General features: G+C 32.4%; 1 pseudogene; it reads right to left on the bottom strand.

Annotated features, from left to right (window-relative positions):
• Positions 1-6,263: 6,263 nt before the first annotated feature.
• Positions 6,264-8,121, bottom strand: LOC106796925 (uncharacterized; annotated as a pseudogene).
• Positions 8,122-13,950: the final 5,829 nt, after the last annotated feature.

Below are 13,950 nucleotides of genomic sequence, written 5' to 3'. Positions count from 1 at the left end.
ACTACCAAAAAACTTGGATTTGCTCTTGAAATCCTAAATTTAAGCATCAATATTAGCTAACTCATCAATGTCTGCCACCATCCTTTTTGTACAAGCATACATTCCACGCTTCACTTCATAATCAACTTTAAATTCAGGATTATAATACGACATGTGATTAAGATAATAACCCGCAACATGCAAAGGCCTATGCAATTGGTGTTCCCATCCTACATCAATGATTTCCCAAATAGGAGTATAGCTAAGAATGATACAAATAAATAAATTAATCTCCAAATAATGTGTATAATATTATAAATTAGAAAATGGAAGATAATTAGTTAATTACCTTTTACTAACTCCATTGAATGGAGTTTGTATCTTCTCTTTCCTACGTGTCGTTATGTGGTTAACCCATTTTCCCGCCCAAAAATGTCAACATCAATATCGACTTACGTGGTAGTTTTTTACGTTTATACTTTTTTTTTGTTTTTTTAAATTAAAAAACGTAATTAATCCGGTACCTTCGTAATTAATGCAGTACCAATACCGATGTATTTCACACTTCTCCGTTTCACGCTGACATGACCCATTCCACGCTTCTCCATATTCCCTATTTTTAATTAAAAAACATAATTAATGCGGTTTGAATACCGATGCATTTTACGCTTCTCCATTTCACGTTGACGTGCCCATTTCACGCTTCTCCATTTCACTTTGACCGATGCAACGTGCATTAATTATTTTGTGCATTTCCATTTTTTTCATTTTTGTCATTTCTACCTGCCCGTGCATTAATTGTGGCCCCATTATCGATGCACCAAATACGTTTTCCAAATAATTGTGGCACCATTAATTGTTTGCATTTTCCAAATAAGTTTGCATTTTGAATTTGCTTCTGAACTGAGTGAACTCCAAGGGTTTTCATGATACACTCACATTTTCATCCTCTCCATCTTCCATTTTCGTTCCTCTCCATATTCTATTTTAGTTCCATTTTTGTTTTGGTTCCATTTTTGTTGGTCGGAACAACAACGATATCGTATTTGTGTTCCTCTCCAGGTTTGCATTTCTGACTTCTCACGATACAAAAGCTTAAATTTTTTTATTTTGTTTTCTGACTTCTCTCAATATAATCGCTATTGTGTGCAGAGAAGGTGGAAGAAGACACTAAAGCTTCGATTTTTATCTCAAACAGGTTTGTTTTCTTTGTTTCTCTGTGTACTATTGTGTATGATTTGTATGATTGAAGCATTTTTTTGTGGCTTTTTGTTATTTCAGTGCATTTCCCTCCCCATTTTTTTACCCCCTTTGTTTTTTCATTTCCTAGAGGCTGAAGATTTTTTCATTTCCCTCCCAATCTTCTGCGTTTTCTTTTTACCTCCATGATGAGTACCAGCTCATAAATTTTTGTTTTATGACTTTTCGCAAGACAAAAGTTTAAATTTTTTTGTTTTATGACATTTCGCAAGACAAAAGCTTAAATTTTTTTGGGTGTTATGCCTTTATTTTGTGTTCCTGAGCCTTCTCCAACGTGCTCATTGTGATGTATTTGATTTCTCCTTTGATTTCTGGGTTTTGTCGGTACAAAAGATTGATTTTTTTTTTGTGTTCCTCGACCTTATTTGACCGTGGCTGAGTATTATTCTTCCTTTGCAAGATAAAAGCTTAATTTTTTTTGGGTTTTCTGCCTTTATTTTGTGTTCCGGAGCCTTCTCCGACATGCTCATTGTGATGTATTTGATTTTTGGGTTCTGTCAGTACAAAAAATTGAATTTTTTTGTGTTCCTCAGCCTTATTTTACCTGTGGTTGAGTATTGTTCTTCCATGAGCAGTTGTTGATAAACACACTAAAGCTGGCAATTTTTATCACAAAACTACATGAGTGTAGGTACAAAGCTGCGATTTTTATCTCAAACTCCATGAGTACAGGTTTTTTTTTTCTTTGTTTCTTTACTTTACGGTTTAACTCCATGAGCAGTTCTTGATAAAAACACCAAAGCTACGATTTTTATCACAAAACTCCATGAGTACATGTTTGTTTTCTTTGTTTCTTTACTTTACGGTTTAACTCGATGAGTAGTTATTGATACACACACCAAAGCTGCGATTTTTATCACAAAACTCCATGAGTGCAGGTTTGTTTTCTTTATTTCTTTACTTTACGGTTTAACTCGATGAGTAGCGGTTCATAAACACACCAAAACTGCAATTTTTATCTCAAACTCCATGAGTATATGTTTTTTTCTTTGTTTCTTTACTTTATGGTTTAACTCCATGAGTAGCTATTCATAAACACACCAAAGCTACAATTATTTATTGATGTTTTTCTTAATTTTCTTCATTTTCGTTTTTGGGGTAACAAGAAGTCATGATTAAGTGTCCATTCTCATCCATATTTTTTTATGATTAAAAATGTGCACATATTGTATGATACAAAAAAAGGTAAAAAAATATTGATAACGTGTCTTTTATTTAATTTAAGAAAAATAAAATTATAAAATTATGAGTGTACTCTAAATTTCTTACATGATTTATAGCTCTATGAACTAATTAAAAATACACTTCTATCATGTTGTTGGTGCGATTTTGGTAGTGTGGGTATATATGTGTTACCTTCTCTGTGCGATTTTTATTTAAGTGGTTTTATGTACCTCGCATCTTCTCGCATCTTCTCTGCTGACCTTTGTATGCTTTCGTTTATTTTTTTCATATTTGTTCATTAATTTTTTTCATATTTGTTCATGGTACACATATCACTTATGCAGAAGATTTTTTGTCTTCAAAATGTCTTTTTAAATCTTTGTGCTTCCCAATCGGTTATGCTGAAGTATTGTTGATGTTGTGTATTGTTATGGTTAGTTTAAGGTGTTGATGGAAGAAATTGGAGACCAAACAACTAGAATGTTAACTCCTGGAGCAACTATATCAGACTAGAACATCTAAAGATAATTGAAATAAGCAAGTAACCTTGAAGCAATTGGATTAATCAACTATCAACTATCCTTCTACAAACAAGGCCTAGGCAAGCGTTGTCAACTTACATTTATTGTTCTCTGCCTTTTGTGATTTTTTTATTCATTTTCCAATTTTTTTTTTGCCTTTTAAGTTTTCATTGCTTCTTTTTCCAAGCAACATTTATTATATTTTTCTTTTGCATTAAATGTGCTTCATTTTCCCATTGATGGATGTTTCTAAGAACCATAATTGCATTTATTGTCACGTTGCATTTATGGCTTTTGTCCTTTCTTTACCATGCACGCTTACCTATGAATTTATCTCTCCAACAACATTTATTGAGTCGCTCTCGTCAATGTCAATGTCAATGTGTATTTATTGTTTTATGCCTTTTGCTTTTTCTTTGTTTCATTTGGAGATTATTTGATGTCTTTTGCGTTTTCGTTGCTTCATTTTCCAATGAATCTCGCTTTGAAAATCGTCAATGTCAATCCGCATTTATTATTATTTTTATCTTTTGTGTTTAATTTGCTTCAGTTTCCCTTGAATGAATGTTTCTTGGGCTGTTTGGATTGGTTGACAAAGAAGCTGTCGCACGTATGAAAAAATAAAGGAATTGCCACCCAAAGTGTTATGTGTTTGTTGAGCTTTCACTTCAATTTTTTAGTATTCTGTTAGGATATGGAAATAAATATAATTTAGATGTTGACTTATTTCTAATTAATAGATAATTAATAATCAATTTTAAATATTACACTATCAACTTTAACATATTATTAAAACCAGTTTCAATTTTGTATTTGTTTTTGGCATAATCATTGTCAATTTATTAATGTTTAATTAATAAACATATTTTATTCGTATTTTTGTTAATTTTCATTTCAAATTAAATCAGTATATCATAATAAAAACATGATAAAAACAATAATGTGCATAGATTAATTTCATGACCTCCGTCAATACTAGAAAAATCGTGACATGCACTATTCTTTGAATGCATGAGTATAGAGATTTAAAAAGAAAGATAGTAAAGACAATAGACATGATAAAGAATATATGTTATTAAGATTTATGATTTTTTCACTTATGGTATATGTTATTACAAGATTTATTGACTTTTCGTATATTTTTATGTTTATCTTTTTAATCTTTCAAATATTTTTTACATAGCCTCTAAGAAAGAAAATAAATATCAATGATTACGAGAAGTGTAATAGCCTAGCAATAAATATACAACAATATTCATAATATTTCTTCTAGCTCTGGAAGTGAAAAAGAGATTATCATTATACTGATCAACAATAAATATGGATGACGCACAACAAGTGTAAAAGGCTAGCGCTTAATATACTAAGTACATTATTAGAGTAGATATATGGATTAATAGACTAAATGTTTGCTGAGGTGCCATTTCCCAATGCCAAAATACTACCTGTCTACTCATAAATGGGGAAGTGCAAAAGATAATGATTATGATACATATAATTATTATTTTTTATATTAACAGTAACTGTAAGTATTTTTAAACATTTTTCTTCGTGTGAAAATATTTATTATTTAATAAAATAAATATACGTTACTAAGAACAATTTAATTGTGGTGGTACATATTATATAGTATTTTTTATGTTTATCTTTTTAATCTTTCAAATATTTTTTTACATAACCTCTAATAAAGAAAATAAATATCAATGATTACAGGAAGTGTCATAGTCTCGCAGTAAATATACAGCAATATTCATAATATTTCTTCTACCACGGGAAGTGAAAAAGATTATCATATACTAATCAACAATAAATATGGATGACACACGGAAACCGTAAAAGGTTAGCACTTAATATACTAAGTACATTATTAGAGTATATATATGGATTAATAGACTAAATGTTTGCTAAGGTGCAAAAGATTATCATGGGAACTGAAAAAGATTATCATTATATGATCAACAATAAATATGGATGACTCACGGGACAAACATACTACTTTCCATGTTGACGTCATGGGACCTCTAATAAAGAAAATAAATATAAAAAATTATGGGAAGTGTAATAGCCTCGCAATAAATATACGACAATATTTATAATATTTCTTATAGCACGGGAAGTGAAAAAGATTATCATTATACTGATCAACAATAAATATGGATGACGCATGAAAACTATAAAAGGTTAGTGCTTAATATACTAAGTACATTATTAGAGTATATATATGGATTAATAGACTAAATGTTTGCTGAGGTGCAAAAGATTATTATGGGAAGTGAAAAAATTATCATTATATGATTAACAATAAATATGGATGACTCACAGGACAAACATACTACTTTCCATGTTGACGTCATGAGACCTCTCATACGTTTTTTTTTTATAATTGTTTGTTCGTGAATATATTATGTGTCTATTATAGTACTTTGAATTGTAATTCCATTAACCAGTCTTATCAGACAATGTTCCATCTTTGTAATCTGAACCATATTACTAGACTATATGGTTATTTGTTATTTGCTTAAATATACAAGTTAATTTTTTTATATATTCTTAAATATTAGTAATATTTAACATTTAAGAAATCTCAAATATTACTATAAACAAGTCTCAAGGACAATCTTTGGCACATGTTGGATTGTATTTGCGAAACCCAGTATTTTGTCATGGCCAACTATATGTTGCACTTTCACGAGTGCAAAGTAAAAAAGGACTACATATTCTTATTCATGATAAACAAGGCATTGCAAAAAATACTACCATTAATGTAGTATACAAAGAAGTACATGCAAACTTATAAACAAGTATGCTTACCAAATTGTTATACTTACAAGTCCTACATTCTCAACCTACTACATTTTCCTTTGACATCATTTTCAACATGTCATTATTTAATTTACAAAATTTCCATATATAATACATTTATTTCTTTATGTTGCAGCATCACATAACCAAACCAATTGTTGGATGTTTGTTATTATATCACCTTCACTAAAGTATATTGATTTTAAATGTCTACTTTTCAGGTGAATATTGGTGTATGTAGTACCATTGCCGTACTTATGATTATTAAATGATCACTAACTATATCCACAAATCTAATCAACTCATTTATCTCTCTTTATTATGCAGCCTCTCTTTTATTACTACAACAACACCATCCAACAATCTACAATAGCATTAGGTTTGTTTGAATTCTTACTTTATGTTACTTTTTCTGAACATAGCTCCACATTATGATCATATAAATGAACATCATTATTGAACTTTGCTCATGTGTTGCTAATATTCAAATAGGAGTATGAGCCCGTGCATCGGCACGGGCAAAACGCTAGTTTCTTCCTAAATGAATCCCATGGCTGACTTGTTGTTTGAATCCACCACGTGCAACACCTTCATTAGAGGGAAAACACCTCTCATGCAATGCAAAATATTTTTCCAAAATCCCTTATCTAAAATCAAAATTTTCACAAGCTTTTCATCTCTAGTCTTTACAAATTGACTAGATTGCCACTCCTTGGATGTGAACATCCTAATAAGTGATCACTTGTTGTCATGCAAACATCCCAGAGTCAAATAGGAAGTTGAAAAATGAGTGGTTGATGGTCTTATCAAATATGCCCTCTTAGTAAAATTATGCAATAAGCAAATAAAAGTAGTTCTTCCATAAATGTAGGTTGCGATCTTCTTTCTTACCACTAGCAATTGTCTCTTGATGGAGTGGTAATTTCTTTTCAAAATCTTCCAACATCAAATCAATGCAATCCAATTCATAAGGTGTCCAATACAAGTCCTTTCTCTTCTACATCAACAAATCTCTAGCTACCTTGTAATTTGCAGCATTATCTTATACAATTTGGACCGCATTCTCTTCCCTAACCTCCTCAACAACTTCATCCATCATCTTGACAATTTTTTCTGTTGTTTTACATATTTCAAAAGCATCAATAGTCTTCAAAAAGGCAGTTCCCTTAAGACTATTTCGCAAAATTTTGATTATAGTCCTCCTTCTCCTATCTATTCATCCATCGTCATTATATAGCATCTTGTTGTTTTCCAACTGCGTCCATGTTCTTCCAAAGTTTCATTAATCTTTTCAACTTGTTGCTTCGAATATTTGACTCTAATTTCATGGTAGGGTGGTGGCTTAAATCCCTTATGTAACACCTCAAATACTTTTTCTAAAATATTGCTTTAAAATCATTTAAATAATATATTTTGTGGAATACACATCATTAAATTTAGTTTATATTTCTAAATTGATAAAGTATCTTAAGTTTTTTTTTCTTTGGGAAAAGAAGGAACACATGTACATATACATTGCGCTTGATTAAGGCATGCACATATAATTAAAATGCTCATGAATAAATGGTATTGTCAAAATGCATTCTGCATTTAAAAGTCATTTTGAAAGTTATTGTCATTTTTCTTCCACCCTCACCAATGCTATAATAAAGTACAACTTATAAAGAATTTACTTGTATGAAATTAAATAATGATAAACTGAAAGAAATACATAATCATACATATTGAGCCTTATTGGCCCTTAATATTTAAACATAGATGTACTAAAATAATTACTACTATTTGCAAGAAAGAAAATATATTCATTGCCCCTTAAAATATTTCACAGTGTCACCAAAAGGATTAGTACAACAAAATCTCATGACATTGAGTGTAGAAATCTTTCCACCTCACATATACATCAAAAAAGGAAAAGGAATCCTACACTCAGAGCAGTCACTACCCAAGACCCACAAACTACCTATTCCTCAGAAGGGTCACTCTCATCTCCTGAGGAATCCTATTCCTCGTCAGACGAAACCATTTCTCCCTTGGATATCTCTGCACCATAGACACCTTGATAGAAAGTGATCTTGGATGGTGTGAGATCATAATCATTGATAAAATCTCCCACATCCTTATAGACTTCAAAAGTCGTATCCTAACAAAAGGTAGATCTAGTGGCCTTACCATTTGCATCATGCCCAAAGAAGTGTCGCACAAATCGCAATGGGTTGTTTGGCCGCTCAAATCCCAAGTAGGCATGGTAAGTGATAACATGGTTAATGTCGCGCCAAGGAATACAATCAAAGGAATGCAATACGTAGTGTGTGCCTCTATAGTGATCGGTGGTATATGGGGCCCATCTAACAACAAAAAGTGGCACCAGATGTAACCAAAGTGTGCGTGGAGGCATGCCTTTTCCTCCATCATATAACTATAGCGATATCTACTGATCCACATGAGTCCATGACCTGCTCCTAAAAAGTTATTGGTTGTAGGGGTGAGGCCTCCATGCCTCAAACAACAAACAAAATCATAGTATACAATTTACTTAATCGCTATGTGTGGTTGTCTAAGAAAACAACACTTTTGCATCCTAAGCGCACAACTATCCCACTTATTTCACAATAGGACCCAACTATTACCACTAAGCCTCCCAGGTCATGATGGTTTTACATTTTTATGTGGATGCTAGTCGGGAGTGATCGCCACATATAGATACATTGTACATCGATCCCCAACTCCCAACTCAAAAAGTATACTTTCAAAGCCAATCAGGAATAGCAAAGTGAGGCCTGTGAACTTTACCACACCAAATGAGTGCACCAAATGTCGTGCAGTCACCATTCACTAATTTCCCTAGGTCCTCTGAACCTCTTTTCCCATTACACACCAGTGTATCTATGTCCATCATCCACTTTCTCAATGCAACCTCACCATTCACAAATGGCATAGAACCTTCGATTCCTTACTCTTCCTTCGATCCTTTCACTCTTGCCACCGCATCGTGTGCGTAGCTCTCATGTCGCGCATGACAAACATAATCAAACATTCACACAACAAGAAATTGAGGCAATGATCAAACATATGTACTACTCTCAAGAAATCAATCTCAATCTCTCAAGTAATAAAAAGAACACGTCTATTCATGAACAACATAATGACTAAAATACAATCATCCATAAATTATAGCAAAAATTTTGCCAAGGGTCAAACACCCCTGGACTCAACCCAGAGTGTGTACAGAAAAGATAATCAATATATATCGGAATATAGATTTCACACATTGTAGATATAATTTGTCGTAATTCACACTCTCCCGATCTTACTCATATCCAGTAGATATCTTAGGATTTCAGACCAAAATAAAACTCACACACCACAGATAAATAGTGTCATAGTTTACACTCTCAGAGTCTTATTCATTCAAAATAATAGTAATTTAGAAATAAATGTTGAGCATGCTCAATCATGTTATTCAGAAATACAAAATACAAAGCGCTCAATTCTAGTGATTTTATCGGTCTAAATTTATTGTCTTGTAATTTTGCCATAAATCAATTTTAACACTTCTTACTATTTCCCTAAGGTTTTTCCAAGTTCAAAGTTCACTTTTAAGCTTAAAATCACTGAATTAAATAATCTAATACTCAAAATTCCCTTGCTGTCCAGGTTCACCAAATTTCATTCCTAAACTTTAATTGGATTTTCTAGGTACTCTGAAAATCGGTTTTTCCTATACCATATGTGTTACCCTACATTTTCATACCTAACAAAATTATTTTTGAGGTTAAAAATTCAATAAAAACAGCCCACACAGCAGCACTACAAGTGAGAATAGAGTAAGAAAATGAAGTGAAAATCATACCTTAAAACAATTAAAAAAAAACCGTAAAGTCAAACTTATATTGAAAAGTAAATCAATTGTTAAATTAAGACCCTTTGCATTTGCCTCTTTTTCTATATAGTCCATACCTTAAAACAAATAAAAAAAACCGTAAAGTCAATCCTTCTATATTACATAAAAACCCATCATAAGAATTACTATATTTTACTTTCAATATGGATGGTGTCAAGACAAGAAGATGATTCATTATTATATATAAAAAACCTGAAATTCAAGTAACTCTTATTTCCAACCACATAACACAAAATCATTCAACTCCTAAACATTTTCATTCACTAGTGTCATACCCTAATTTCGTCCGGGGACCATCCGTTGTTGGGATGCGACCCTCGTTTGACCACTTCGAGGTATTTGGCACCCATCGTTAGGCAATTTGTGAAGTTTCAAGACATGCCGGAAGCCAAAAGAAAAGCGTTGTTGCACACTCCGTGAAGTTCCGTGACATGCCGGAAATTAAAAGGAAGTGTTAGTGCGCAATCCGTAAAGTTTCGTAACGTTCCGGAAGGCAAAAAAGGGATGATTACGTAATCCGTAAGGTTCCGCAACATTACGGAAAGAAAACAAGTATCGTTACGAAATTCGTAAGTTTCCGTAACTTTACGAAAAAAGAATCACCAAAAAAGGCAAGGGGTGTACTTAGTAAAAATGGGGGTGCAAATAGCAACCAAGCCCACTTGGGCCTTCCAAGATGTTCCTCCAGAAGGCGGTTGCTTCTGGAGGAAGCAACCTAGCTCGCCTGGGCGAGCTAGGTGGCAAGCTCCTCCCCTATTTTTCTATAAATAGAGGGAGGAGTGAAGGAGAAAAATGTTCAGCCCTCTTGGTATTTCGAGATCACTTGAAATTAGTGAAAAAAATTGTTTCCATGAAGAAAATCCAAGCCGAGGCGCTTCAATAATGTTTTCGTGGGTGATTTCGCAAAGATTTTCAACCGTTCTTCGACGTTCTTCGTTCGTTCTTCGTTGTTCTTCGGTCTTCAATCGGTAAGTTCCCGAAATCGAACTTTTCAATTCATTCTATGTACCCTTAGTGGTCCTCGTTTGTTTCGCGTGCTTTTATTTTCATTTCATTTACTTTTCGTACCCCCTTTTGACGTGCTTTAGTCATTTACTTAAGTCATTTTCTCGCCTAATCAAAAAATAAAATAAATTTCCACCGATCATTTGAATTGTAACATCCGTTAATTTCTGTTAAAATGAAATCCGACCGTTTGGTCATGCCGTAACCACGTTGGAAACCAAAAAGCGATAAAATAATAATATAATAATAAAAAATATCTTTTAGTAAAATAAATCAAAAAAATCAATCGGACGTTTTTCTTTGGGATTTCTCTTTCTTAATCGAATCGACTAATAACCAAAGTGAAACTAAGGCTAAAATCAATTCATAAACCAAACTTTTATCATCGCCTAAAAAAGCCATTTTCAAAGGTCCAACGCCTTGAAATGGTCTTTTCCGCTTTTATTGGTTAAGTGTAGATTTCTAAAAAGCCTAAGATCGATATGTAACTTTGTTACCTCTTTCAAAAATAAAAGAAATCATTAATGGTCCAATGCCTTAATGTTTTCTCACTTTTCAAAAGAATCGAAAGATTGTCTAAATGGTCCAATGCCTTAAATGACCTTTCATTCAATAAAAATATATCTTGCAAAAAAGGATAAAGAAATAACTTAACCAAAACGCTTTGTTCACAAAAGAACTACGTAGGTATGATTTTCTCATCACAATTGAGGGAAAACGCCCTTGTCGACCACAAAAAGATAAAAATATAAAAAAAAAACATAAAAAAGACATAAGAACGTAAAAAGGGAAGATAACATAAATTGAAGTCATATTTGCACATTTGATTAAAGGCTGTCATCTCTTGTGACGGACGTGTGGGGTGCTAATACCTTCTCCGTGCGTAAATACAACTCCCGAACCTTTCACTTAAAGCTTGTAGACCACGTCTTTTCCGATTTTTCCGACGTTTTCCTCAAATAAACGTTGGTGGCGACTCCGCGCGTATTCCTCTCTTGGAACACGCTCCCGCGAGTCACGCGTCGCCCTCCCGCTGAAGGCTCTTTTAAATGTTTTCCTTGATAAGAAGTGTATCTTTGAATGTTATAATATGTCGGGAAGTACATTATCAAAGGGAGTAATTACATAGAAGACAGTGCATATGCAGAGATCAATTCACAATTAATTGGGTGGAATTAAATGAGTAGATCTTATCAGAATTTTATTTTATTAGAGGCCAAATAAAATAAAATTATATTGGATAAAAAAAATAATTCATAGTATATAACTTAGGGTGTGTTCACTCATGAAGTATATATCTACAAAAACAAACCTTCTGGACTGGTGTTTCTTATCGTTCCCCCATTTACAAGTATGAAGCAATAGACCAAAGCTACAACCATTTCAAAACAATATGCAAGCTCAAATTTCTGCCATCACCATCTACGCAACATAAACATCTAGTTAACAAACATCGTCTTTGCTACCTTTCTGAATTCAAACATAGCAAAGCCAACTAAGTCTTCAAAGTAGAGATAAGACTTTTGTTTCCAAAGTGCAATGCATAACACTTTACATTTAAATTCATTTCATACCACCATCTAATTAAAAGTAAGGGTGCAAATGTCATTCCATATTTTCATTAAAGGGTGAAAAAGACATTACATAATATATAAATAACCTAAAACATGTTATGGGCAATAACTTCCAATTTGACCACCAAATTCCATTTAGCCAACTTGACCACCCTAGAGTTGTTCTATATTCATGGATAAGTAATATTATAGCTTGCAATTAGTAGTATAGTTACTTAAAAAAATTAATATTGTAGCTTGCAATTAATATGATATAATGTGAAGTTGACTAATTCATACCCGATTTCAAGGAACATTGGTACTTGCTTGTTATTCACCTTAACTAGAATGGTGTTAAATATTAATCTACTCCCTTAGGGTTAAAGAAAGGCATAAGGATTTGAAGACTTTGATAGATGGGTAAGTGTTTATTGTTGAAGTCATACTTCTTTTGAGATGAAATTTAATGATAAAAAACTACCAATAAGCAAATTCTAAGTATTTTGAACTTAAACTACTAATGTTTTCCTTTGAAAATGTGATTATAAGAACAAAATTTGGTGATATACATCAGAAGGAATCACAAAGAAAATAGACCAAGCTTAAGAAGCATCAATATGAAGTATGTAAGCATCCAAAAACAAAGTCTACTCATTAGAAGCAACTATATATAAAAGAAAGTTGATCAGAAGCATAGAAGACCAAACCTGCTTTTAGAAGGTCAAAGTGTAGAGGGACCAAAAGGTGTGTATGATTAAAGTATGGATTTGACCAAAGAGAAGAAAGATCAAAATCTATGTATGATCAAAAGTTTCATTAGAAGATGCAATTCAAACAAAGAATGAGATAAATATATTTGCATTATTCAGAAGATACAATATTAGAAGCAATATGCTAAGAACTAAAGTATAAGTGTTTATAAGAAAGAATTCACATAGACCATAGTGTATTAATACAAACAAAGCAACTAGAAGATGAGAAGAATGATACATAAGCACTATAGTATTTGAAAGCAACTACAAGAAGCATTATGTAGAAAATAGTCTTTAGAAGTAACATTCCTAACAATTTATATAAAAGTTGTCAAAGAATATGCTCTTGGAAATGCAATTCACACCAACTGTCATGAATTCAAATTCAAAAAGCAACTACGGATTTTGAAATATTAGAAAGGAAACATAGAGAAAAGATTCCAAAAGTAGTAGAGGAAACAAATTAACCAATGAATGAACAATCGTATGAAATGAAAAACACATACAACTTTTGATGATTGTTGTCCAAAGTTTGAATTTATTTTTAATAGGCATAAATGATTAGTTTAATGCCTGTGTGTGTGTATAAACATGGTAGTTAGTGGCGTAAGATGTTAAAAACACATACATCCTTTTTTAAAAAGGCCAAAACGAACTATATGTAAGTGTGTGTGTGTGTGTGTGTGTGTGTGTGTGTGTGTGTGCATAAACATGGTAGTTAATGGTGTAGGATGTGAAAAAAAATCAAACACCAAAAGAAAGAATACATAATTACATGAATAAAACCCAAACAAGACAATCATAACAATAACCAACAAAAAACAAGACGGTAAATCATGTTACCATCAACAACAAAAGGCACACAATCCTACTCAAATAAGACATTGGTTGCTATATTACTTAAATCATATCAAGAGTCCTCCTTTGTAAGTCACTCTCCAAAACTGAAGCCTCCACAACTTGCATATTGATGTCAAGTCCTTATCTTGTCACACTCCTTGTGCTCCATTATA

Source organism: Glycine max, chromosome 18 (genome assembly GCF_000004515.6).
Source record: "Glycine max cultivar Williams 82 chromosome 18, Glycine_max_v4.0, whole genome shotgun sequence".
Classification (NCBI taxonomy): Eukaryota; Viridiplantae; Streptophyta; class Magnoliopsida; order Fabales; family Fabaceae; genus Glycine; species Glycine max.
This window is presented reverse-complemented; position numbering and strand designations above follow the sequence as displayed.